Below are 26,663 nucleotides of genomic sequence, written 5' to 3'. Positions count from 1 at the left end.
TTAACTCAAGGAAATGGGTAATGTCACAATCATTAAAAAAGGGATTATGTAATAACTGCCTCTCAAGAAATTACCTAAAAACTTAGTAGAGATTTTTCTGTGGGAATTATTTTCTTTATAGTCAAGAAAATACAAGCACAGCACGTGAAGCAGATTAAAGGCCCGACGGTCAGTATTTTCTAATATAAATAAAGGAAAACACCAGTTTTCCAAGTGGATTTCTTTTCCTAAAATTGTTCTTTTACAAAAAATCAGTATTTGCTTTTGCTTTGGGGTTGAACTAAATAATAGTTTTTTTTAAAAGCCATATGACCCTTGAAAAGTGTAATTTCAATAATATTCATTTCAACACAGGAATGACTATGAAACAGAACAAGGTTTAAGGGAGAGATACTCAATTCATGTTTAAAGGATAGGGCCAGGGTAGCATCCCACTTGCTGTTAGGATTTTTGGATTTAGCCTGCACTTTAGATAAATTCTCAAGTATTCATTTAATCCTACAATTATGTGATATTGAAAATACCATTCAAATGTGTCAAGAGAACCAAATGCAATTTCCTAAAGCACAAAGCAAAGGGGTGTGTGTGTGTGTGTGTGTGTGTGTGCGCGCGCGCGCAGTGTGTAGATGTGTATGTGTTTTAATCAAATTTAACACTAGGGGGCTCTAGTTACAAAACCAGTAACTTGTCAAAAGTTTAAAATCCTGGGATGTGACATTGGAGAACAGATGGATTCTAACCCACTGAATCAAACGCTGCTGTCTTCCAAAGTCTTGCAGGCACTAAGAATAGCACCAGGCTTTTAGGTTTGAAATGTTACAAATCGCTAAAAGAGCAGGCTTAAAAACCTAGAAGTCCTTATTTCACAGAGTAAAACAACAAGTTGCACTGACAGCCTCAAGGATGTAGAATTCACGTGCTCTGCAATCCTACATTGTACCCTTATGGTACTCTGTTATTTTCAAATCATTTTCACATATACTTTGACCCTCTCAATAATCGGTCAGGTAGATAAGGGAGGTAGATGTTGGCCTCATTAAAGGCAGGGACACAGACTCAGACAAGGGGCAGAAACTTGCTCAAGGTTAGGTAGCTCATGAGTGATAGCATTAGGCCTGGTTTCCTGATGTTCCAGCTCCAGGCTCAAAGCTCTTTTGTCCTAAAAGACAAAGAAAGAGCATTAGGCTTTGCCGTATGTAATATGTCCAACACAGCCCTTTCATTATGTACAATGCTCCCTTCCAGGGAATTAAATACCCCCACCACGCACCCATCAAACATCCAAAATGTAATTTGAATCCCTAAGAAACTGAAAACACTGAAGAAATCTTTTGTTGAGGTAGGAGAGGGAGGAATACGGCTAGGAAGGAGGCTTCTTACACTTGGTAACCTTTGGCTTTGAATTATATTTTAATTTTTTTAAAGTTTTGTTTTACCTAAGCCAGCAATTATCCATGAATTTCGCCTAAATATGCCAGTTCTCCCAGGTGGCAGAGTCGGTGTGATATTAAAGCCCAGATTAGTCAAAATCCACAAGCCGAAGGGAAAATGATGGATGACGGCTGCCATTCAATGAGCAGTTACTGTGGACCTGATGGCTACAGTGCACTTTGCAAAACTCTCCCTTCATCCATCCTTTCCTGCTCCAGTGCCACCATCTTAATCTTAACCACCCTCTGGTCTGTTAGACACTGCCTCCCTCGAATCCAAACCACTAATTCTTATCTGAATACATACATGAATAGAATAATCCTAAAACAAGCATATTTTGATTTAAAAAAAAGGATGAACTAATATCATATACCAATTATACCTCAATTTGAAAAAAGAGAGGGGCCGAAAATGTCATCTCATGACAATGTATTCTTAACGCTACACCCCAAATATACACAAATAGATCACGTGACTCACCTTCTTAGAACAGTTCAGTGACTTTCCATTGCCCCAGGATGACGCTGGAAATCTGGAACACCACTGGCCATGGCCCTCTGTGGGCTGCTTCCCCCCACTTTCTCTCTCTTGCCCCTCACAACTGGCTTTCCACCAGTTATCTGAATGTGCCAAACTCCTTCAAACTCAAGGCATCTGTGTGTGCTGTTTCCACCTACTAGAATGCCCACCCTTCCCACCTACACATCCCTCAGGTCTCAGTTTAAATACCTAGTGTTCTGGAAGGCTTTCCTCACTCCCACCCAGTCCCACACCAGGTTAGGTCCCTGTGTGTTGCTGTTTTTCTGTTTGTTCCATTTTTTTTTTTTAGTGATTATCACAATAAGCAGAGGGAACATCTATCATCTCATATAGATACAAAATTAAAGAAATTGAAAAAAACTGTTCTTGTGACGAGAACTCTTAGGATTCACTCTCTTAACAACCTTCATATATAATACACAGCAGTGTTAATTATTATTTATCATGTTGTACCTTATATCCCTAGAACTTATCTACCTTTTAACTGAAAGTTTGTACCTTTTAACTACCTTCATCCAATTTTTCCACCCCTGCCTCTGGTAACCAAAAATCTGATCTCTTTTCCTATGAGTCTGTTTGTGAAGTATAATTGTAGGTCCCTGTGTTTTTTGATCTCTTCAGCATCCTGTTTATCTCCTTCATTATACTTATAACCAAGTTAATCACTGGGGGGAGAATTTGGTTAATGCATCTACCCTGTATCTGGTTTGTTAACCATGGAATATCTAAAGACTAACACAGTATTTTTCAAGCTTTTAAAATTATGCTCCACAATAAAAAATAAATAAAATTTACATCATAACCAGTACACATATACACACAAATAACTGAAACAAAAGTTTCGTGAACATTACATGCCCTTTCTAGAGTAATTCACTTGGTATATTCTGTTCTGCTTTTAATAGGTTGGATACAACTCAGTTTATTGATTTTACAGCCTACTAATGGATTCAACTCTCATTTTAAACAATCACCCATCTATGCATAGCAGATAGTAGGTCCTCAGAAAACTGGAGAATAAACAAATGACAAAATATTTACCAGCCACCATTTAAACTCAATTTGTTTGTTTGTTTACATTGTATCACAGTTTGTTTGATTATTGCTTTGTCCCTCCCAGGAGAAAGAGACCCTAGGAGAGCTGACTCAGGTTTGTTTTTACAAAGCAAAAGCAAGGCTTACCATCCTAGGTACAATTATTTCCGTTGATTAGACTGATGAGATCAAGGTCATGAATTTGATCTCATTCTGATCAGTTGGTTTCTCTTTGTCCAAAGGCCACAGACTGTTTTGCCTCCAAGTAACCTTCGGAAAGAGAGGCTGACCCACTATTTTGCTTTTTATTGCTGATCAAAACATTCTATCATTACAACAAATGTTTCCGAAAAAGAAAAAAAAACTTTCCAGCAATTCTTTAATAATACCACCAAATTCATTTTTGCTTTTGGCTCTTAGGAGTCATATATGAACTGTCTTACCTAAATGGTCAGATTTCAGGGCTTTTCTAACTTATTTCCAAACATTTGGTTTAACATGATTATAATCCTGCCCTGTTGAATGCCAGGACTCCTCCAATAGGAAACTGATGTATTTCTTAGTAACTAGTTAATATCATGCCTTTTTTTTACCATCGTATCTTGCTGTTCCACCAGATATCTACAAACCTTGGCTTTCCTTTCTTCATTCCCACTTCTCACCATCCAGGAAACTACCACAAAAAACAACAAACAAAATCCTCCCAGGACTGACAATCTTATTATGGCAACGGTTCTCTGCAGGACCAGGTGAACTGAAGGTAAGAGTTCCCCACACATTTGGGAACCCTATGAGCACAGACAGAGCTTTCACAAGGAAAACTAAATAAAACTGTGGTGAGGGGGACTGGCTCCTAAGGAAGTTGTAAAGGACACTCCCTTGGACAGCTGTCTAACTGGGAGTGCATGGAGTCTTCCCTTAGGTCTCACTCCAGGGGCACAATTCCAGGGCAAAACTATTATTCCCAGAGTGCTTTTGTTAAACCTTGTCAGGCATTCATTGCCTTGGGGAAAAGTTTATGTAAATCAAGGCTTCCTTGTGTTTGAGAACTGAAAACTGGGGGCAGAACTAGCATTCCGACAGTACATTTAATCTCCTCTGCTGTCTATTCCCAGACGTGCACAATTGACTTAAGATTCCTCTCTGTCCACATTATGGAACAATTGTCTATAAAAAAGGACAGAACGAACAAGTACTTCTGTTAATAGTTGGTTCCTAGGAAATTATATTCCTCTTACTAGAAGTGAAGTCAAGTGAACATCCTCTAATTTTACTGTGGGGGACAGTGGTTTATAAACCCTTATAATTTACTCAAAATTAGGAGGGTTTTAGTTCTTTTTTTTTTAAAGTGAGATTTATAACTCTTAGAAATTTCCTCTATAGACGGGAGCTCTTATCAGAGAATTTAGAATGTAGAATTTCTTTTTTTTTTTTAGTTTTAGAATTTCACATGGGTTTTTTTTTTTTATTGAAGTATAGTGAGTTACAGTGTGTCAATTTCTGGTGTACAGCGTGTCCCAGTCATGCATAGGTATACATATAATCATTTTCATTTTTTTCATTAAAAGTTATTATAAGATATTGAATATAGTCCCCTGAGTTATACAGAAGAAATTTTGTTTTTTTATCTATTTTTATATATAGTGGTTAAGATTTGCAAATCTCAAACTTGTTTATCACTTGCCACCCTCTTTCCCCCAGTTACCATAAGACTGCTTACTATGTCTGCAAGTCTGTTTCTGTTTTGTAGATGAGTTCATTGGTGTTCTCTTTCTTATTTCTTTTCTTTTTTTGATTCCACACATAAGTGATATCACATGGTATTTTTCTTTCTCTTTCTAGGTTAACATTTCCCTATTCTTCAAAAAGCAGAGTTACCACTGAGATTTCAAGCAATGAACAATATCCCCGGCTCTCATCTAACCTCTGTCCACAGCTGATTATTCTGTTTTCATAGTTTTCAATGGTTCCCTCTTAAAATCTGAATGAGCAGCTTGTATAAAAAGAAGCCTGCTTTCCCCAACCTGATCTGACCCTATTTGTTTGGTTATATAAATGCTTTGTGTGTTTTATTTTTCAAAGCCAGCATCTATCTACATACTTGACCTAAAACTCCACACTCTACTCCATGAAATAGAGTGATATAAGAAGTGTGGAAAAAAGGAAAAAGAAAAACATTCTCCTAAATTACCTTAGACTTAAAATCATTTTGGAATAGCAGAAAACAAGGGAGCTAACATAAAGAAAAGCTTAGTTACCCACATGGCAGGGAGTCCTACTTTTTAAATATGTCACTTAAAAGAGCATCAAAAGAATATTCACATCAATGACTTTTAATGCAAAATTCATTTTAATATTGTAAACAAATGACAAGAGTAATTTTGTAGATTCTGCTTGGGTTGTAGTGACCCAATTATCTGGTCAAAGGGCTACATGGATGCAAGAGACAGGGTGAGTTAAAGTTTAACTCCCAGGAATTGTAAACCAAACCTAAAGCCACTGAACCTTTGGAGTTTGATATGATGATTAGAGCATAACCCGAGTGACACGCTGAATTCGCCATAATCAAGGAAACCTTTTCCGGGTGGGGATCTCTGAAATCACTCAGGTATGGTCCATGTGTTTTGCTTTTTCTATTTCAACTCTGTGGAACAGTGCAGTGTGGATCAGTGGGAATGCAATGAAAAAAGCTGTTACCCTCTTCTACCATAGAGCTGAATTCAGGGATTTTTCTAGTTTGTTTTCATACTAACGAAGCAACCCGAAAACAAAAGAAAACAGTTAGAATGATCATATAAACTCAAAATGCGATAGCAGCCATTGTTTGCTGTTTGATTTAATCAATTTCTGGGGCTTAAATATGTAGATTTACCATTTGGCGTTCAAGGGCTAATACTTCTGAGAGTGTATTTAGCAACAGCCAGACAGCAGGGAGAGTTGTGGTTGCCTGCCTGCCTGCCTGCCTGCCTGCCTGCTCCTAGGATCCGGGAAACATAAAAGTGTAATTAGCAAAAGTATTAACATCACTGGCAGACTCTGAATTCTCTGAATGGGTCATCATTTCTTCTATACTTTAGACTTCATCTATTCAATCATCTCCTTCCCTCTCCTCCTTTATCCTGCACCACCACCAAAACCCAAAAACAAAACAAGAAACAAAAACCACCTTGCTGAATTCTTGCTGTTTCTTCTGCCATTACTATACTAACCAAAGGAATGCCATAATCTATTTACTTGTCATTCTAGGGAAAAAAAACCCAAAACAGAAACAGTCATGGAAAATGATTGGCTTTGAGTTTACTAAATCTCAACCCTGAGATGGCTGGCTAATTATTAGATATTTTCCTTTCAGGATGGTCTGGGCAACTGTGCTGCAGTGGGTATACTCCACACCATCATTTTGTTCACTCTAAAAAGAAAATACACAATCAGAAAATGATGGTATTTCATCTAAAATAAGAAATCAATCAGGGCAATTACCAGGAATATCCCATTCTTTCCAGAATCCTCTTAAATTCTCTGATAGAAATACTTCTCTTCTACAATTACCAAAGTAAGTTCCAAGGAGAATGAGTTCCAGGTCAAAGAAGCTTCTTTATTATAGGATGTTTCAGATGTGTTTTGTGTGTCTCCAAAAAGGTGATGAATGCAGCATTATTTGTGTATTCTGCAGGATTAGTGTTTTGCAAAACGTGCATGGGCAAACCTAACTCTAGTTGTAATTTAGGACCATCAAAGATGTGCCGGCCTGTTCTGAAACATTCTTTATAATATGTGCTGAGATGCACACAATAGGTCTGAAAATAGAAGTGAAATCACTTACTTGTCAAAGTGCTGAGGCCTTCCCCTGCTAAATACAGGTAATAAACAAATGACTTACAGGTTCATTTTTGAAGGGCCATATTATGGGGAACAATATCGAAACTTCCCATGTGATACACTTCTCATATTTTACTGTTTCAATTTATTATTTATCAAGTGTAAGGGAAGGGGAAAGATAACTGTCAGGAAAAGAAATTAGTTGTTATGGGCAAACATAAAATGACATAATGGATATGAAAAAAGTGAATATTTAGTTATCATTTCCAACTGGGCTAAAACCAAGTTGGTTTGGTCATTTCAAATACAAGATTTCCTACACTGTATTCAGTGGACTTTAATATATGTGGCTCAATAAAGTGACTCCAGTGTCAAGGAAGTTGAGGAAATGGTGATTAGACAAGTTAAAGCAGCTCTTGTTACTACATGAGCATTTTCATTAATAGTAACAGTAACAGACACTTATTAAGCATACTGCCAAATGTACTCTCCATGCATTTATCTCATGTTATTCTTAGACCAGCCATGTAAGGTAGGTACTATTACAACATTTTACAAAACAAGAAAATAGAAACACAAATGAGTTGCCCAACAGGCTGAACATTACCCAGTTAGGAAGGGGCAGGACCAGCTTTCCCAGGCAGGTGGTCTGACTCCAGAGCCTAAGCATATAACCCTCAGACTGTTCTCACGCTGGAGATTTACTCCATGTGAAAATGTGTTCATTCACCGTAAATATGCAGAAGAGTAGGCAATGTTTTCTTTCCTTCATTTATAACATAACATCTTTTGGTAACATCTATTAATGTCTCTCAGAAATGGGCGTCCTCAGAACACAGATTAAGATCCAACAAATCACTTTTAGAGTCCAAGTCCAGCATTCATAACAACCAGAATTGATGGAAATCATCACTATTGAAATCATCACAACCGGAAACCTCTATGGGACCTCATAGTCTATCTTCCATCAAACAGGACCATGCCTAACTTACTAGAGACTTTCTAAATTAATCATAGACAGAACTCTGGACTTTTCTCCTGACAGAGCTGGGCTGGAATGTTTGTTCCAAAACTCCCTCAGTTTGTGACCTTGGGCATGATACTCAACTTCCCTGAATCTCAGATTCTTCAAATGTAAAACGGGGGTAAAATCTGTCCTGCAGAATTTAGTAAAGATGAAATGAGATAATAAAGCAAAGGAGTTAAGCACAGTCCCGGGCACACATAAGGAATTCAGCAAAATTCCCTTCCCTTTCCACTTCTCTATTTGTAAAATCCTCCAGGAAAGCTTCCTAAAACTTTCCAAACTTACCCATTAGCTCGTCTCTGTCAAAACAACGCTAGTATCACTTAAATCAAAAACTGTACATAAACAACGAAGGTTTGATTAGTCACAAATAGAAACTCTATCCCATTTATTCAGAAAATAAGAGAACTTATAATTTTCTTTAACTCTACAAAAAAGCAGAGTAGATTATTTTTATGTTAGAGAATGTTGCTCAAGAAAGCTTAGTTAAAAACCCCAGGCCCTTTTCACTGAAACCCACAGGATGGCCGCCACAGTGTGTTGTTCATTTCATCACACGGCCAGTTGTTGTTAAAAGTCTGTTTCAATAACTATCTTTTAAAATATTGTCACCCCTCAGGAAGCTGGGTAGGACGTCGGGTACTATTGCACAATGGTTGTCGTTACCTTATGTGTCTCCAAATGACTCAATAAGTTCAAACAAAACAGTATTGATCCACGGAGGATAAACACCATTTTATCTTACTCATGGAAACAGTAACTAGGCTCCTCTAAAGTGCAGTTCTAACCCCAAACTCCCCCCAGGGAAAGCATCTGGAAATGGAGCAGCACTTCTGCGGCGACATTCTGTATTAGCAATCTAAACCCCATCTGCTCCTCGGCCTGGTAATGTAAGATCCAGGCGGTAAGAGACAAATATTTACTGCTGATTGGCTCAGAAAAGCTAGTTTATCATTTTATTTCATCAAACCTAGTCCAACTAGGTTATCAGCTTTAAAAACTATTCAGAATTTTTAATTTAATAAGTAAAAAGTTTATGATGGATATTTTTGATTAAGCCAAACCAAAAATTAAAAGATTTCCCTTTGTAAAATTGGGTGTCTTAACTAAAATATAGTGGTATCCTTAGCTCTCTAATTGGATTTTCTTGTAAAGATACATAAACTAAGTTTGTACTTTCCTTATTCAGATATGTATGTGGAATTTTATATACGTAGTTATTAATGATCACATGGAAAACATTTTGCAGATTTGCTTATTCCAACAGGGCTCAGTCCCTGCTAATATTAAAAGCGAAATAATAATTAATAATAATAATTGTTATTATTATTATTATTACTAAGGTAACTCCCTCTAGTTTGCAAGGTTATGTTATGTACCATTCTTCCCCAGTCAATAATATGACTAAAGAGAATTAGCACATGACAGTTTGGCCAGAGAGAATGAGTAAGTGAGCAAATTGGTTTGCAATTCTGTAAAATGACCTAATTTGGAGCTTTAAATTGAGACCCAGATGCACCCAAATAGCAGCTCCATCAGCCTCCATAGAGTTATTCATTTTGGATCAAAAAGAGTATGTTTCCAGAAGTTCCTTTTTAAAATACAAATTAGTTGGGATACAATGAGGTTGGAATGTTCAGGAACACAAGGGAGCCTAAAATCCCCTCGCATATTAACTAACTTCAGTGACATAGTGATGTCTTCTCTTTCCCTAGTAGTTAAAAAATGACCACTGTTTTGGGATGCCCAATTGACTTAAGACCACTAGATTTACACAGTAGAATTAACTATGATGATACCTTATGTCTATAGAATATTCTCGTTTACCAAGCGTTTTACACAGAAGAATTTAGATTTTTTTTTAAAGCTAAATTTCTTCTTAGTCAATTGAGTATGCCTAGGGTAATACTTCAGGTATTCTTCAAGGTAACTGTCATTATTTATCATTCCAATTGTTCAAAGCTAGTTAATTGAAAGATGCTCCCACCTAGAGTTTATAAGCCTAGCTCTTTTGTGTAGCAATAGTGCAGACTGCAGAGGGAGCCTTCAAAGACTGTGCGGGACATTACCTGATCTGTTGATGAATTAATTAAGAGGTTTGATGAAAGTGTGAAGAGAGGACCTAAGGATCCACACGGAAAGTGAGACGAAAACTAGCCCCATGCAGGTCCCAGAGGAAAACAACCCTAAAAAGATTTAAACCAGTGCAGATGCTGTAACTAACACAGTGAAAGAAGAGGAGATACAGCGTGTCCTAAAGGACTGGCAGTGCACGGGCAGGGTATGATGTGTAAGTGCTACTGATTTTCATTTCTATCAGTTCATCTTTAGTATCCTTCCATCCAGTTCTTCTGTTAGGTTTGTAAACACAACCAGTGCTCAGCTGGGGCCTTCTGCTTGAAGTAAATTGGCTTATTACCCTAAAACCTCTGATAACTTGCAGTGAAAGTCAGAAATAAAAACGTCTGATATTATGGAGGGGAAAACTGTGTTGGCATGTACGAATGCCTGCCTCAGGAACCCTCTCTTTCCAATCCTCTTTCCTGAAGACTCCTAACAGTGCCTCACAGTTCAGGCATTCACTGGCAACTGACGGACACTGTACGCTGACGATAACAATGAAATGAACAATAGCTCTTACAGCCTTATATAGCTCCTGCCATATGCCAGGCACATAGATTAACTCATTTAATCCTACGGAAAAGGCACTAGTGCAGTATCAGTTTTCCAGTAAAGAGGTGATGTCTCAGGGACGTGGGAAAACTCGTCCAAGATCACACAGCTAATAAGCAGCAGAAACAGGAGTGACCTCCAGCAGACAGGAACACAGCACCCTGCAAACAGCATAAACGGAAGACTGAGAAGCATTGAGCCTTGGCATTAGAAGGAAACTTTGAGGTCCTTTATTTGACAGAGAAGAGCTCAATGAGGTTCCCAAGGATAAAAGACACTTTGTTAGGGCAAGAACCCACGGGGAGTCTCAGCCAGGCCCTTCGCGCTCTACCACCTCCCACTGTGCAGCATCTCTAATTCAGCCTGATTCTCTACACAAGCTCTGGGGGGGGCAGGTTAATAGGACCTCGAAGGCGAAGAGGAATATCCCCTCATGCGGAGTCCCATTCACAGACTCAGACAGCCAGAGGCTCAGCTCAAGGAGACTCATCTTGTAACTGAGAGCCTGCCAGGCCAGATTACAGAGGATATACATGCAGACACAGGTGCCAGGGACTCGGGGGAAGCATTTCTGAAAACACCAAGTAATCGTCCTGAGTGACTCAGCTGCCTTACCCCCAAATTCTGTCAGTATCTGAAAAGGACACAGCCCCTCCCACCTGGAGGACACACCCTTCTCCCCTGGGAAAGAATAACTGGGTTGCTGGGTCTATGAATGCTGAGGGAATCCCATATTTAAACTGACCTAATTTGGAGCTTTAAATTGAGACCCAGATGCACCCAAATAGCATCTCCATCAGCCTCCATAGAGTTACTCATTTTGGATCAAAAAGAGTATGTTTCCAGAAGTCCCTTTTTAAAATACAAATTAGTTGGGATACAACAAGGTTGTAATGTTCAGGAACACAAGGGAGCCTAAAATCCCCTCGCATATTAACTAGCCTGGTAAAGCCTTGTGAAATGGTACTTAGGGCCAGCTAAGTTTTGATGGTGGGGAAGAGAAGCTGCAGAGGAGAGATGGCCTGGGGTGAGGTGTCATGGGCAATCAGAGGACAACAAAAGGCACTTGAATGGAAGGTGTTTGTCGGATCTTTGAGGAAGAATTTACTTATTAAATAATTTTGATTTATTATTAAAGTCATTTGAACACCACACTTACCAGATACCAATCCCTCCATGTCTCTCCCTCATTTTATAAGTTATTTAACATGAATGCATTTAGCGTAATTGGAATCAATCAGGGAATGCCATTGTATGGTCCCATAGGATAGTAAAGATAAGGGGAAAACTTAGTCTAAGGTCTAGAAACTCTTATTTTTTATTTGCCTTTCAAAATAAGCCATAAAGCCAAATATTTCCTCGAATAGTAATTCAGTTTATTACTCCCAATAATAATAACTCATGATTTCAAAGGATTCCCAAAATCCCAGTGAAACAAAGATGATTCATTGTGCTGGCCTGGCAAAGGGGGAGGCGATAATAATGTTAAAACAGAAGGTTCTGGACCCAGAATACCTGGACCTGGCTCCACCACTCACTAGCTATGGACCTTCAGTAAGTTAACTTCTTTGTACCTGTTTCCTCTGCTGTAAAGTCAAGGTTGTTTGGAGGACTAGATCAGAAATTACACATGAAGGTCTTAGAATAATATTAAGGAAGTGTGCATAAGCCTCAGCTATTGCAGCTGTAATTCTCATCTCATCTCATCTCTGTGCTGATTGCACAATGCTTTACTAGAAGAAAATGGTTAGGAGAGAGAGGCCCTGAGGTCAACATGTAGAAAGTGTTTCTTAGCCAAGAAATCAGTGGCTTAGAAATCAACTATCCCCATGACTGGCTTGCAGTGCAAATTGGGAACAACTTCTCCCTGATTCTGCTGCAATTTTTTTCCAAGACAGAGATGTTCTTCTCTATCACAGGCAGGGCCTCCTAATTAAGTCGATATGGCATGATTTGAAGGAAGCTGGGTAATTAGTAAGGGAAGCAGAGTGGCTCTTCAGACCAGAGAGCAAACCCTCTCTGCCTCTGATATTTTCATAGTTACAACAACAACCAAAAAACCCACTGAAGTACTCAAAGCCACTTGTAAAGATGCGGATTGTTGAAGGGTAGTATGGTTACAAGCATGATAAAAGAAGTAGTCATGAGCTAATATAAACTGCCCCCAAATCAGACCTCTGCACAAGAATGGCAACAGACCCCAAAGAGAAAATTATTTATGGGGGCACAGTGGAGCATCAGGAATGCCATGGAAAGGATTGGCATTAGCGTCCATTTTAAGGAAAATGGCTAGATGAAAGATTATTGTGGGATTATTATGTTAATTTACCCATTGGGAAGTGATTTATTGGGCCCTTGTTTGAGTTCAGCATTATTCCAGATGCTGTGTTTGATACAATATTTCTTTGTACATAGGTCCTTAAAATCAAGGAACCCATGAAAGGTTCTCCAGAGCTCCCACAGCAGTCCCAGGATAATTAATCCCCCCCTTCGCTAAGGTCTCTTACTTTGCTAGAAATGAGTATTATTTACCATACTAAATTAGGGAGTTCCTGAAAGCAAGAAAATTATCCTATTTAGTTTTCAATTCCCAGACCTAACACAGTGTTATGCACATAACAGATGCACAATGCTATTTGTTGAATAACACAGCCACCTAACTGGGGAGAGATGGGGAAGAAGTAGAAGAGATAAAGAAAAACATTAGTGAGTGTCATATACCAAGTTCTGTGCTGTGTACTCATCCAACCACTTAGAATCACTATAACAACCTGATGAGGCAGGCATCATCATCCCCAATTTTGAAAAGAAGCAACTGGGACCTGGTTAAATAACCTGACCCAAATCTGCAAAGTTATTAAGGGGTGGAACTTGACAATTGAACCTAAGTCTGAATTCATAATCCCACGGTTTTTCTACCATGACACGCTTATACTTGGGAATCGATAATGAACAACACAGGGCGAAATGTGGTGTCTTCTAATATCACGTGGTGAAACTAGAAAGTTAGGAAAAAGAATATAAAGTCTGGAGTAGTCAGAGGGGCTACATAAAATTTCCATTCTGTTCAGCAAATATGTATTAAATGTCCACTAAGCACCAGGTCCAGTGCTCAGGGCTGGAGCTAAGAAGCTGAGTGCATATCCTTGGGGAGTTCATGGCCCTTCCTCTTTTCATCCTACATTCCTTAATCAATTATACTTCTGCTCTCCTTTTTCTTTTCTCATCCATCTCTCAACTAGTCTTTCCACCTTTAAACTATTCTCAACAAAACTCAAGGATTCATCTTTCCCAAGTACACAGGGTCCTGTTAGAATTTTTCCATGCTGATTCCAGTGACTTCATAATACAATGAGAACGCTCGATCATGCCAATATCAGCTTAATTCTTGCCCACCTTACCATTCTTCTCTGCTGTCACTCTCCCTCCCTCCCTCGAGAAACCCCCTCCCAACTTGCATTCAACATTCTAGCCACATTCAATTTCTCAGCCATCCATACTGTTTTCGTTTGTACCTCTGTCCCCTAGAGACGCTTTCTGCTCTCTTCTTCTCCTAACTCCTAGCCATCCCTGAGTAGAGGGAAGGTATACACTGGAAATTACAGAGTACAACACTGGAGAAATTTGATAGATAATAAAATAGAAAAATTGACATTCATTGATATGGCTATAAAAGGGCACTGAACTTAATTTAATAGAAGAGTAATATAAAATGGATAATGAAGAAAATCAACCAGTGTTATGAATATAGTATTAGAGTTAGAAAAGACCAGAGGCTGAATTACAATGATCTAGGTATTAAACGATGGCATATATATAATTAATGGCAGTAGGAATTCAAAAGAAGCAAAGTATCAGAACTCAGTGGCTGACTAGAAATAAGGAGGCAAGCATTTAATAACAGCAGTTTATGCCAACGCAGGTTAAGTTAGTACAAGATCAGAATCAATATAATCTGTGTTTTTAAGGGAAACATAAGGCTGTCTTTTATTACAAATGTCAGATTGCCTCAGGGCCACTGTAATACAGAGCTTTAGATACCTGGATTTTGTATGTTTCACTCCAGGATCGAACGTATTCCATTAGTCAGTGTCAGTGATTGGCAGCCTTGGTGAGAATTGAGTTTTCAACTTAATTTTTCCAGATTGGTCTGAAGAAACCAGATATGGCAACTAAGTTCAAAAGGACAATCTCAGCAAGAATAAAAACAGACATGGTAACAACAGACAGAGAACAAATGAAGTACAGCACCCACAGCTCATCAGGTCTCTTAATCTGCCACACAAATAATTGGCCCCAGGATTACTGAACAAACATCTGCTTTTAAGCTGAAAGATATTGTGTTGTGATTATCACTTTACTGATTTGTAAGTCAACTTAGAAATTAAACACACATGCAAAGAAATTCTGCTCTTCCTGCTAGGCTGTGTGATTCTAGAATTTCTGAACTCTGCCCCTTCTCCTTGGCAGGGATCTTTAAGGAAGTCAGGCATGTGGGCAGAGCTGGGTTATTATTACTGAGTGAAGGTAACACAACATCCATCTTTACCCTGACCTTACACGCCCTGGAGCAATGACAACACCAAAACCACTTATGTATATGTATCAGCCAGGGTTCTCCAGAAAAGAAGAAATATTTCAATTGGAATTCCAGTTGGCTAATACATATGCATAAATGGTTTTAGTGTTGTCGTTGTTCTAATATCTATAAGATGCATATAAATCTATTTTTCTATCAGTAGATTAAACAAAGGTTTATTATAAGGAATTGGCCTACCTGATTATAGAGGCTGAGGAGCCCCAAGATCTAGAGTGGGCAAGCTTGAGGCCCAGGAGAGCTAACGTGTAATTCTTGTCTGAAAGCTGGCAGGCTCAAGACCCAAGAAAAGCAAATGTTTCAATTTAACTCTGAAGGCAAGAAAAGACTGATGTCCCAACTTAAGGAAGTACTCAGGCAGGCAGAGTTCCTGCTTACTTAGCCTTGTCAGGCTATTCAAGTCTTCAACTGATTAGGTGAGCCCCACCCACATCAGGGAGGGCAATCCACCTCACATAGTCTACCAATTCAAACACTGTCTCATCCAGAGACATCCTGGTTGACACACACAGAATAATGTTTGGCCACATGTCTGGGCACCCTGTGGCCCAGTCAAGTTGACTCATAAAATGAACCATCACAATATAACTTAAGGAATTAGAACACTACTCATGTTGTCTGACCTTAAGGCTCTCCATTTCCTCCCCATTAGCCACTCCCTGCTTTAACATATGCAGTTTCCACCTGCTGTTAAAATTTTCCAAAATCTTTTTCGGATTAAAAAACTATTTGTTATTCATCTCTCAATCTTCAGTGTTGTCACGTACAAGTCACTTACAAGGACTTCAGTTTCTGATATTCTTATCCAAGTTGAGCAGAGGCTGGATTTGCAAGGGAGTGGTGGTGTCAGAGTCAACAACAAAAGGAAAGAGCTGTATAGTGAGGTCTCCTGTGTGATGTTGTGCTGTCAATACTGGCCACCAGGAGTTTATTCACTTCTGGGTATATATACACATTCATGGTCACACGTGTGCTTGTGCAATCCTGCATATACGCAACCACACACAACCTGATGGCACAGGCATAAATTCACTTCAGCCAAGGAAAGTGTGAAAATAAGGATGAGGACTCTAGACACATGGCAAATTGGAAGTAAGAACAAAGGGACCTAAGAAATAAGAAAAGAAGCAACTGGTGTGTCTGGGAGACCTGATGGGCTCGAGCACAGAACAGCTCTAAATCTGCACTGAGACTGAGTCATGAAATTAGAGTTAGGACCAGATCACGGCAGATTCTGGATGTCAGGCTAAGGGGCTGGACTGCTTCTTTATAGTTAATGATGAGACCAGTGAAGGTTTTTGAGCAGAAGAATATTACAATGGACATTTTGGGGAGAGGATCTAGCAGTGGTGTGCAGAACAGAGAGGCAGTGCTTAGAGGTAGAACGCAGGGAAGTTTCATTCCACACTTTGGCTAAACTCAGGTTAGGTCTAGTCATGGAAGACGAGGTGGAGGATGGAGGTAGGAGGAAGGAAAGCAACAAGTAGGGATACATACGTACAGAAAGCAGGAATAGAGTCAAGATCCAGACTTCATGAGGAGCCTCACCCGAGGCTGTTCTGGATAAAGAGGCTGTAAAGACTTCAGCAGCAGGGGATTCATAGATCTACGAGCTGCTTCACTGTTAACTTGACTCAACTACTTCCTACACCTGCTCCTCTCTCTTCTAAAATCTATCCTTACTTTCTACTCTTTATCCTTTCTCTGCCTCATAGCTTTTACTTCCCCTCCATACATAGAACCATGACAAGTAATTGTTTTACCCACACAGTGGTAATATGAATACCTTATTTATTGGTCCTCATGGAAACGGAGTTGAATACAAATCACTTACACCAGAATCTAGGGAAAATGTTACTTTTTGGTATTTCATGGACATTATCCCTAAATACTGGCAATTATGAAAACATTTACTTATTAAAAGTGATGAAAACGTAGCAGGGCAATTAGTCGAGAAGATTCTGGATTATTCACTTTCTCCTGTAATCTAGCCTCTGCCTTTCTTTTATAGAATTTTGTCTTCTTTTTAGTAATTCTTTTATCCATCCCAACTATTTGGCAGGTGGAATGAATTCAATTACTCTCCATGTTTCATTTTGTTTGACATTTAACATGTATAGACCAGAGCTTAATTCAGCAGTTCTAAACTTGGCTGCGTATTATCACCTGAGGAGGCTTTAAACCATAGCATTTCCTGGGCTCCACTCCAGACCAGTTGAATCAGAATCCCTCTGGGGGTGGCAAGGGTGATGCCCAAGTACAGGTGATTATAACGTGAGGCCAGGTAGGGAGTCTGTTTTTTCTCCATAGTTCCTGCTAAAATTTAGGAACACTTGCAGTTAAATCTCAGCCCTACCTTGATAAGACATGCATAGGTCAATGCTTCTTCTCCTGTCTTTCCTTGTGTGATTTATAGTTTCAAGCTAAATTCCAGGGATTTAAAGGCTCTTTGTTGATATTTAAAGGGCATTTGAAGCAAATAAATGGTGAAATGTCTTTTGAAGCAGATAAAATGTACCTCTATAATGTCCACTTAATGAGAATATGCTAAAGCAGGAGGTGTTTCTACTGGACCATAAATTATGCAATTTTAAACAGACTTTTAAATGAAAATAAAAATTTCTGACTACTTGAAATTACTTTTTCCTCAAACAAAAAAAGAAGGATTTCCAGATGTCAGGACTGTTTTGCAATAATGATGATCTGTGGGCCAGATGACTGTGCTTAACTTTCCCAAGAGTTTAGGTAACTTTTTATTTTCAAAAGAGATTGTGTGTGATCCCTGATTTTAAATTATTTTTTTTAAAAAGTTGGGAAGTCATGCCTCCTCACCCCCTGCTTGCCCTGATTAGTCCAGATGTGTGTATATATACATACATCTATACACACAAAGAGATGTAAAAAATTGCAATACAATCATTTGTCTATTGTACATCTGTTTGTTGTTTTTCTCCAATAAATTCTAAGTTGGTAGCTCCAATAGTATTTTTTCTCTGGTATAATTTTATTTTTCTCTATAGATATTTTTACTGCGATGCAATTTCCCCAGCATCTTAGGTTTTTCTATTTTAAGTTACTCTATTTAGGACTTGGAATGACTCCAAGTAGGATGGGAAATCGATTAAACATCAACAAACAGTAATCAAAGGATCAGCTGGTCCTACACATCTTTGCAAAAATACCCATTTCTTTAGCAAGTGTGTCTGTCAGCACTGCTTCTCTACAACTGTTAGTAACTTGTCTTAAACATATGAATACCTTCTAGATGGAATTAGCAACTTCTTAAGCCAGGGCAGTCACCAAGGGAGCAAGAGAGAGAACAAAGTACAGGATTAAAGAATGAGAGAGAGTAACAGACCCGAGAAGGGAAAAAAAAAAAATATTTATATGGACATTTGAAAGTGGAGGTAGGAGAGAGAGAAGACCCTGTTCCCAAAAGAGTTGTGTTTGGTGCCCATGAGAAGTACCTGTGGCTTTGGTTACCCACCACTGCACCACTCCGTCAGATATTTAATCCATGGCTGACTTCTTCCTCTCCGGCCATCTAAAACCCAGAGGAGCTAAAGATCAATGGGAAGAAGGAACTAACACTTTAATTTAAACATAGGAATAGAAATCAGTGTGAAATTCAGTCAGATCCTGTCAAATGATACATCACTTGGTCTCCTATGATGACCCTACACTCTGACAAAGAGTGATGTATGTGTCCATTTTGGACTGTATCCTAAAGAGATCAGATCCTGGATGTGTCCATCAGACAGTCCACCCACGGCACTACTCAAAAGTCTTATTACAAGAGCACATTTTCATTCAAGTGAAGAGGCTAAATTACCATAGTGCTTTAAATGACCAAGAACATCTGTCCCTATGGAAGGGAACATAGACTCACAGCATCACCTTCATCAGTTTCCTCACGATATCAGGTGTTCCTCACACTTTCAGGGAAGCTAGGTAGAAATTAGAATCTCCCTTCTCTCCCTGACTATTACTTTATTACTTTATTAAGTAGAAATGAAGAGAAGTCAAATTTAGTATTTATGAGCACAGACTCTGGCCCCAAGCTACCTAGATGCAAATCATGGTTCTGCCACTTACTACCTGACTAATTTTGGGCACATTAACCTCCCTAATATTGGCTTATTATCTATATCACAGGAATGTAATACCTAACCAATTGAGTGTTTATGAGGATTAAATGAATTATATTTTAAGTTTTTAGAACATAGTCAATAATGTTAGCTATATTTATTATTCATATTATTTGAAATCTTTTCAAATTTTGCCACAGAATGGGCAAAACTAAGGTATCTTGGTTCTGTTTTGTCTTTTCTGATCACTAAAGATGATGCCCATATTTAAATGATAAATTTACAAACTATTTTTTCTCTGTGAATTGACTCTTCAGGTCCTTTCTCTTTGTCCACTGATTTATGAGCCTTTATTATTGATTTTAGAGTACTCTTTGTATATCACAGATATTAATTCTCTGTACATTATGTAAGAGGCAATCATTTTCTTCCAGTCTGGGGTTTCTTTTCAACTTTATTTTGCCATAACAGATGTTTGTAATTTTTATTACATTTTTTTATTGAGTTATAGTCATTTTACAACGTTGTGTCAAATTCTAGTGTAAAGCACAATTTTTCAGTTATACATGAACATATATACATATTCATTGTCACATTTTTTTTGCTGTGAGTCACCATAGATCTTGTATATATTTCCCTGTCCTATACAGTATAATCTTGTTTATCTATTCTACATTTTGAAATCCCAGTCTGTCCCTTCCCACCCCCTACCTCCCTGGCAACCACAAGTTTGTATTCTATGTCTATGAGTCTGTTTCTGTTTTGTATTTATGTTTTTTTTTTTTTTTTAGATTCCACATATGAGCGATCTCATATGGTATTTTCTTTCTCTTTTTGGCTTATTTCACTTAGAATGACATTCTCCAGGAACATCCATGTTGCTGCAAATGGCGTTACGTTGTCAGTTTTTTATGGCTGAATAGTATTCCATTGTATACATATACCACTTCTTCTTTATCCAGTCATCTGTTGATGGACATTTAGGCTGTTTCCATGTCTTGGCTATTGTAAATAGTGCTGCTATGAACACTGGGGTGCAGGTGTCATTTTTAAGTAGGGTTCCTTCTGGATACATGCCCAGGAACTGGATTCCTGGGTCATATGGTAAATCTATTCCTAGTTGTTTGAGGAATCTCCATACTGTTTTCCACAGTGGCTGCACCAAACTGCATTCCCACCAGCAGTGTAGGAGGGTTCCCTTTTCTTCACAGCCTCTCCAGCATTTGTCATTTATGGCCTTTTGAATGATGGCCATTCTGACTGGTGTGAGGTGATACCTCATTGTAGTTTTGATTTGCATTTCTCTGATAATTAGTGATATTGAGCATTTTTTCATGTGCCTATTGATCATTTGTATGTCTTCTTGGAGAATTGCTTGTTTAGGTCTTTTGCCCATTGGATTGTTTGTTCTTTTCTTGTTAAGTCGTATGAGCTGCTTATATATTCTGGAGATCAAGCCTTTGTCAGTTTCATTTGCAAAAATTTTCTCCCATTCCGTAGGTTGCCTTTTTGTTTTACTTATGGTTTCCTTTGCTGTGCAGAAGCTTGTAAGTTTCATTAGGTCCCATTTGTTCATTCTTGCTTTTATTTCTATTGCTTGGGTAGACTTTCCTAGGAGAACATTTTTTGAGATGTATGTCAGATAATGTTTTGCCTATATTTTCTTCTAGGAGGTTTATTGTATCTTGTCTTATGTTTAAGTCTTTGATCCATTTTGAGTTTATTTTTGTGTATGGTGTAAGGGAGTGTTCTAGCTTCATTGCTTTACATGCTGCTGTCCAGTTTTTCCAACACCATTTGCTGAAGAGACTGTCTTTATTCCATTGTATATTCTTGCCTCCTTTGTTGAAGATTAGTTGACCAAAAGTTTGTGGGTTCATTTCTGGGCTCTCTATTCTGTTCTATTGGTCTATATGTCTGTTTTTGTACCGATACCATGCTGTTTTGATTACTGTAGCTCTGTAGTATTGTCTGAAGTCTGGGAGAGTTATTCCTCCAGCCTCTTTCCTTTTCTTCAGTAATGTTTTGGCAATTCTAGGTCTTTTGTCATTCCGTATAAATTTTATTATGATTTGTTCTAGTTCTGTGAAATATGTCCTGGGTAATTTGACAGGGATTGCATTAAATCTGTAGATTGCCTTGGGCAGTATGAACATTTTAACAATACTGATTCTTCCAATCCAGGAGCATGGGATATCTTTCCATTTTTTTAAATCTTCTTTAATTTCCTTAATCAGTGTTTTATACTTTTCCATGTATAAGTCTTTCACCTCCTTTGTTAGATTTATTCCTAGGTATTTTATTACTTTGGGTGCTATTTTAAAGGGGATTGTTTCTTCACTTTCTTTTTCTGTTGATTCATCATTAGTGTAAAGAAATGCAACTGATTTTTGAACGTTAATCTTGTAACCTGCTACCTTGCTGAATTCTTCAATTATTTCTATTAGTTTTTGTGTGGACCTTTTAGGGTTTTCTATATATAGTATCACGTCATCGGCATATAGTGACACTTTCACTTCTTCTTTTCCAATTTGGATCCCTTTTATTTCTCTGTCTTGCCTGATTGCTGTGGCTAGGACTTCCAAGTCTATGTTGAATAGAAGTGGTGATAGTGGGCAGCCTTGTCTTGTCCCAGATTTTAGTGGGAAGCTTTTGAGTTTTTCACTGTTGAGTACTATGCTGGCTATAGGGTTGTCATATATAGCTTTTATTATGTTGAGATATGTTCCCTCTATACCCACTTTGGTGAGAGTTTTTAATCACAAATGGATGTTAACATGTTTGTAATTTTAATGTAGTCAAATTTGTTAGTCTTCATTTATGGCTTTTGAGATGCTTTATTAGGAACACCTTCTGCATCACAAGATTATAAAAATGTTCTCCCATATTTTCTTCTAGTAGTGATGCAACCTTTTTAAAGGTTCTGTCTTTTATCCACTTAGAATTCTGGTATATGTTGTGAGGTGGGATTATGGCAACTTCATCTTCTTCTCAAATCATCTGTGATCTCACTATGATTTGAAAGAGCACCTATTGGCAGTTCCAATATAAACTATGGATCTAGACTTTTTATCCATTCCATCAATCGATTTGACTATTTATTTTTTTATTGAAGTATAATTGACCTACAACACTATGTTAGTTCCAGGTGTGTAACATAGCGATTTGATACTTCTGTATATTAAAAAATGATCAGTACTGCCTTTTTAAATTTTTGATTAGGATAGTTCCAAATACTTTTATACTTTCAATACATGTTGTGATATTTATTGCACATCTTTCCTGCAAATGAACTTTAGAATCAGTTTGTTAAATTTCAAAATAATTTTATTGGAATTTAAATTGATATTGCATTAGTTAATAATTTCAAAAGAACTGATCTTTACAATAGTAAGACTTCCATTTATCCAGGCTTTTAGATCCTTCAGTAGAGTTTTACCATTTTCTTCACATAGATTTTGGATATTTCACATTAAGTTTATTCTTATTTGATAGATTGTGTTTCTATGTTTCAGATTGTCATTACATTTCATTTGTCCTCTTCTGTTTAAATAGAGAACATTTTTTAAACATCCTTATAGTATTCTTTTATTAGTTCAAATAGTTTATATAGTTGATTAACTTGTTTTTCATGAAAACAAATGATTTCAGTATTTCAATATTAAGTATGATGTTTGCCACACGTTTCTGACAGATACTATATCAATTTAAGGATATTTTATTCTACTAACTTACTAAGAGTTCTTTTTTTTTTTTTTTCAATCCAGTAGTGGGTGTTGAATTTTTTTAAGTGCCACTTTTCCATATATTGGGATGATTGTTTTTTCTTATCAATTGAATTACTTAAATCAACAGAATCCCTACTATTGAATAATCTTTGTATCCTTGTAATAAGCCCATCATGTTTATTGTACGTTAGTCTTTTGATACTTTGCTGTATGCAGTTCATACCTACACTTGTGATATTCGTCTATAGTTTTCTGTTTTGTAATATATTTGTCTGGCTTTGTACCATGCTTAATCTATTGATAATTTCATAAGCTTTCTGTTATTATTCTATGCTTCAAAGGCTTTTAAAAATAAAAAGTTATTTCTTAAATTAGTTTTCAAACTTATTTAAGAAAACTTAAAGTTTGTAAAACTTGCCTGATAAAACCATCTGGTCCTTGTGTTATTTAGGAGGAAAATAATGAATTTTTCTCAATACAGCTTACAGGTGTTAATTTATTTACATTTTTAACTTACCCTTAAAGCAATGTTAAAAATTCAGTTTTCTAGGTAATTGGTTACTGCATCTAATTTTTCAGTTTATTGATTAAAAAGTGTCTTAATCTGTGGTTATATTCATTTTTCCTTTGTTTTTAAAATGTTTTCTCCTTTTTACCTTGTCAAGATTGCCAAAGGTGTGCTAATTTACCCATCTCTTCAATCAGTTCTTACATGTATTTATCAAGCCTGCAGATTTTTCTGTTTTATTAACTTACTTTTATCTTTAATTACTTCTGATTTCTTTTAGTCTATTTTGCTCTTTTCTTAGCCTCTTCAGTTGAATGATTATCACTTATTAGAGAAACGCTGAAAATAAACAGTTTCATTAGAACAGAATTTGACCACATCTCAGTTTTTGGTGACCAGTTTTCACTGACATTCATTTAACATAATTTACTTTTTAAATTAGAGTAAGAGCTTTATATTATATAAAACCAAAATAATAAGCAAAAATGATAAAAAAAAATTCATTATGCATCACTCAGATACTACCAGTTAGCCTTTTATAATTAGTCATATGAATACAAAAATTAACACTACACATTGTTTTGTAACCTGCCTTTTTACTTGATTATATTTCACAAATAGCTGCATAAATTACATGTTCTCCTAGAACAACAATTCTATGCGTTGTATTTTTTTATTCATATATTACTTTTTTTATCACCGGATGTTTCAGTTGTATCTAATTTTCATTACATTAACACGCTCTACGAGAAACACACACACGCACACATTGAGGACCTGAAAGATGTTTCCTACTCAGAAATGAAAACCAATGAAATAACTGGATTATTAAAGCAATATGAAGGGGGGGAGGGATAAATTGGGAGTTCAAGATTGGAGATACTATTATATATAAAATAGATAAACAACATGGTCCTACTGTACAGCACAGGGAACTACGATCAATACCTTGTAATAGCTTATAATAAAAAAATAAGAAATATATATATATGTATAACTGAATCACTGTGTTGTACACAAGAAATTAACAAAACATTGTAAACTGACTATACTTTAGTTAAAAAAAAAACTCTCTAGAAAGCCTGAAAAAAATAAGTTAAGTAAATTAAAATTAAAATTAAAATTAATAAAAAAAAATATCACCACCAGCAACAAAAGCAATATTAAAGAAGTCAAGATAATACATTCAAAACTGCATTTCTGTTCACCTTGAACAGTTTCTAGAAAGGAGAATAACCATTCAGAGAACCACAGGTGAGGGCTAAATAAATCAACTGATGCAGCAGCAGATAAGGAACAAACAAAGAATGTTTACTGAGCATCTTCTGTCTGCCAAGCACTTTGTTAGATGCTCTCATATCCATTATCTGATTTATTTGATCCTTTGTTTACAAAAAAAAAAAAGGAAAGAAAACCCTTTAAGTATCAGTGTTCCTATTCTTCTTTTAAAATAGGAAACGGTGTCTTGGAATAGTTAAAATCATGATGGCAGAACTAAAATTTAAATTCAAGCTTGTCCTTCTCTAAAAATGGGAAACTTACTATAGAAAGAAGATTTTGTCAATAATTAAAGGTAAAATTCATACACCTGCTATGAACAAGTTTTATTTTTCTTTATTTTAAGCCTTGCCTAAGCCCAAACTGACCAGGGCCAAATTAACCCATGATTCATTGAATACTTGAAAAACACAGAAGGGATTCTGGTTAATTTAATTTTTGCTGATATATATTGCTTTTTAAAAACAAGATGCCATGTATTAGGACTTTGTGTGGTGTTTTTATGCCTACACTTTGGAATTTTACGTATGCATATTCTCTGTTAACTCTGCTCTGGGTCATGATGCATGGCCAGATAAAGGGCTATCACATTAAATCACTTTCAAAATGAGCCTACAACTGACTGCAAACATTTTCCCAAAGAGAATATTAGAATATTAGAACTAATTTATATTTTTATCAAGTAATACAAAGTAATTTTTATTTAGCCTCATTAGGCCAGTGTGTAAACTTTGATCCTAAGTCCTTCACAAACCATTTGAATACAATTTGGAACTCCTTCTGTGTAAAATTCCCCAGAGAGACTAGAAGACTGAAATTCATGATAAAACCACTTGCATAACTTGTATGTTGCGTAGGAGTGATGTCTAGCCTACATCATACAAAATCAGCGCACAATAAAGCATTGGGGAAAAACTGGATTTGGGTTGGAGAGGTCCCCATGGCAAGTGAATTTCATCAATTTGAAATTCACCTGGGCACACTGTTAGTACAGGCCTCCCCGATCACAAAGAACACCTCTCCTCTGCTTACCAAGTTAGAAACAGTCTTACTGCCCATCCAGTTTCCTTATCTGTCCTCTTTGGAAAAAAAAACATAAGACAGAAGTGATAATACTAACAAAGCTACTTCATTTCCTACTCTAAAAAGTGTCTAGCACAATGCCTGGCATTGTATGACTGTAACTGACCTTAAACATGCGTTGACCTTTTTGTTAACATTGAGGATAATTACTCCATTTAGTTTTTCACCAAGAAATCTTCTGACTTTGGTTCTCTGTCTTTATCCTTCATCTCCTTTTCGTTCTCCCCTGCCTATCGTTCATTCACAGCTTCTATTCCAGCTTTTGCTTTTCCAAGCTATTCTGTCTTCACTCGTTAAGTGTGCTTTTCCATCATGAACCTCTCTTACCTTTGTCTCATGTCTTTCCCAGTTTACTGTTTTGAGGGACTTTAAAAACAAACAAACAACGTGCTTTCCCACTTTCTCTGTTTTCATTGCAGAGGGAACTTATGTTCCATTAGGGCTTCCCACATTGCCATAAGTTCAGACAAATCTAGGTAACAAATACCACCTAAAATTCTCTTATGTTGTCATATTTTTCTTCCACAACTTGGCTTTCTATGTGAACCCTATTTGTGTGTACAATTTTTTAGGGATGCTTTTCTCCTTTATAGACTAGGGTTGTAATTTAAGAGCAGTATACAGTATCTTCCTGACAGCTCTAGATCTGAGAGTCATAATCTACCCCTCCCCCCATCTGCTTCTCTTTTCCAGCTTCCTTCTTATCTTTGTTCCCTGCCACTTTCCCTGAGCCAGGACCCACTGGCACTGGAGGCCATCAGGGTCAAGGGTCAGGAACAGCAGCTCTGATCTGTCCTAACAGTGAACTCTGGAAATTTCTATTGAGCAGTCTCAGCCAAATGATGAGGTGAGCTGT

General features: G+C 37.2%; 1 protein-coding gene across 9 annotated transcripts in view; it reads left to right on the top strand.

Annotated features, from left to right (window-relative positions):
* The first annotated feature begins 5,493 nt into the window (after window positions 1–5,493).
* A1CF (APOBEC1 complementation factor) overlaps window positions 5,494–26,663 on the top strand; it is an 81,051-nt gene continuing 59,881 nt past the window's right edge. For 7 of the 9 annotated variants that reach the window (XM_032491421.1, XM_032491420.1, XM_032491418.1 and 4 more), the window contains exon 1: window positions 5,494–5,614. The gene's annotated coding sequence lies outside the window, so the exon portion shown is untranslated. The remainder of the gene's footprint in view (window positions 5,615–26,663) is intronic. The other 2 variants (XM_032491424.1, XM_032491415.1) reach the window with 2 other exon arrangements.

Source organism: Camelus ferus, chromosome 11, assembly GCF_009834535.1.
Source record: "Camelus ferus isolate YT-003-E chromosome 11, BCGSAC_Cfer_1.0, whole genome shotgun sequence".
In the NCBI taxonomy this organism is placed as follows: Eukaryota; Metazoa; Chordata; class Mammalia; order Artiodactyla; family Camelidae; genus Camelus; species Camelus ferus.
This window is presented reverse-complemented; position numbering and strand designations above follow the sequence as displayed.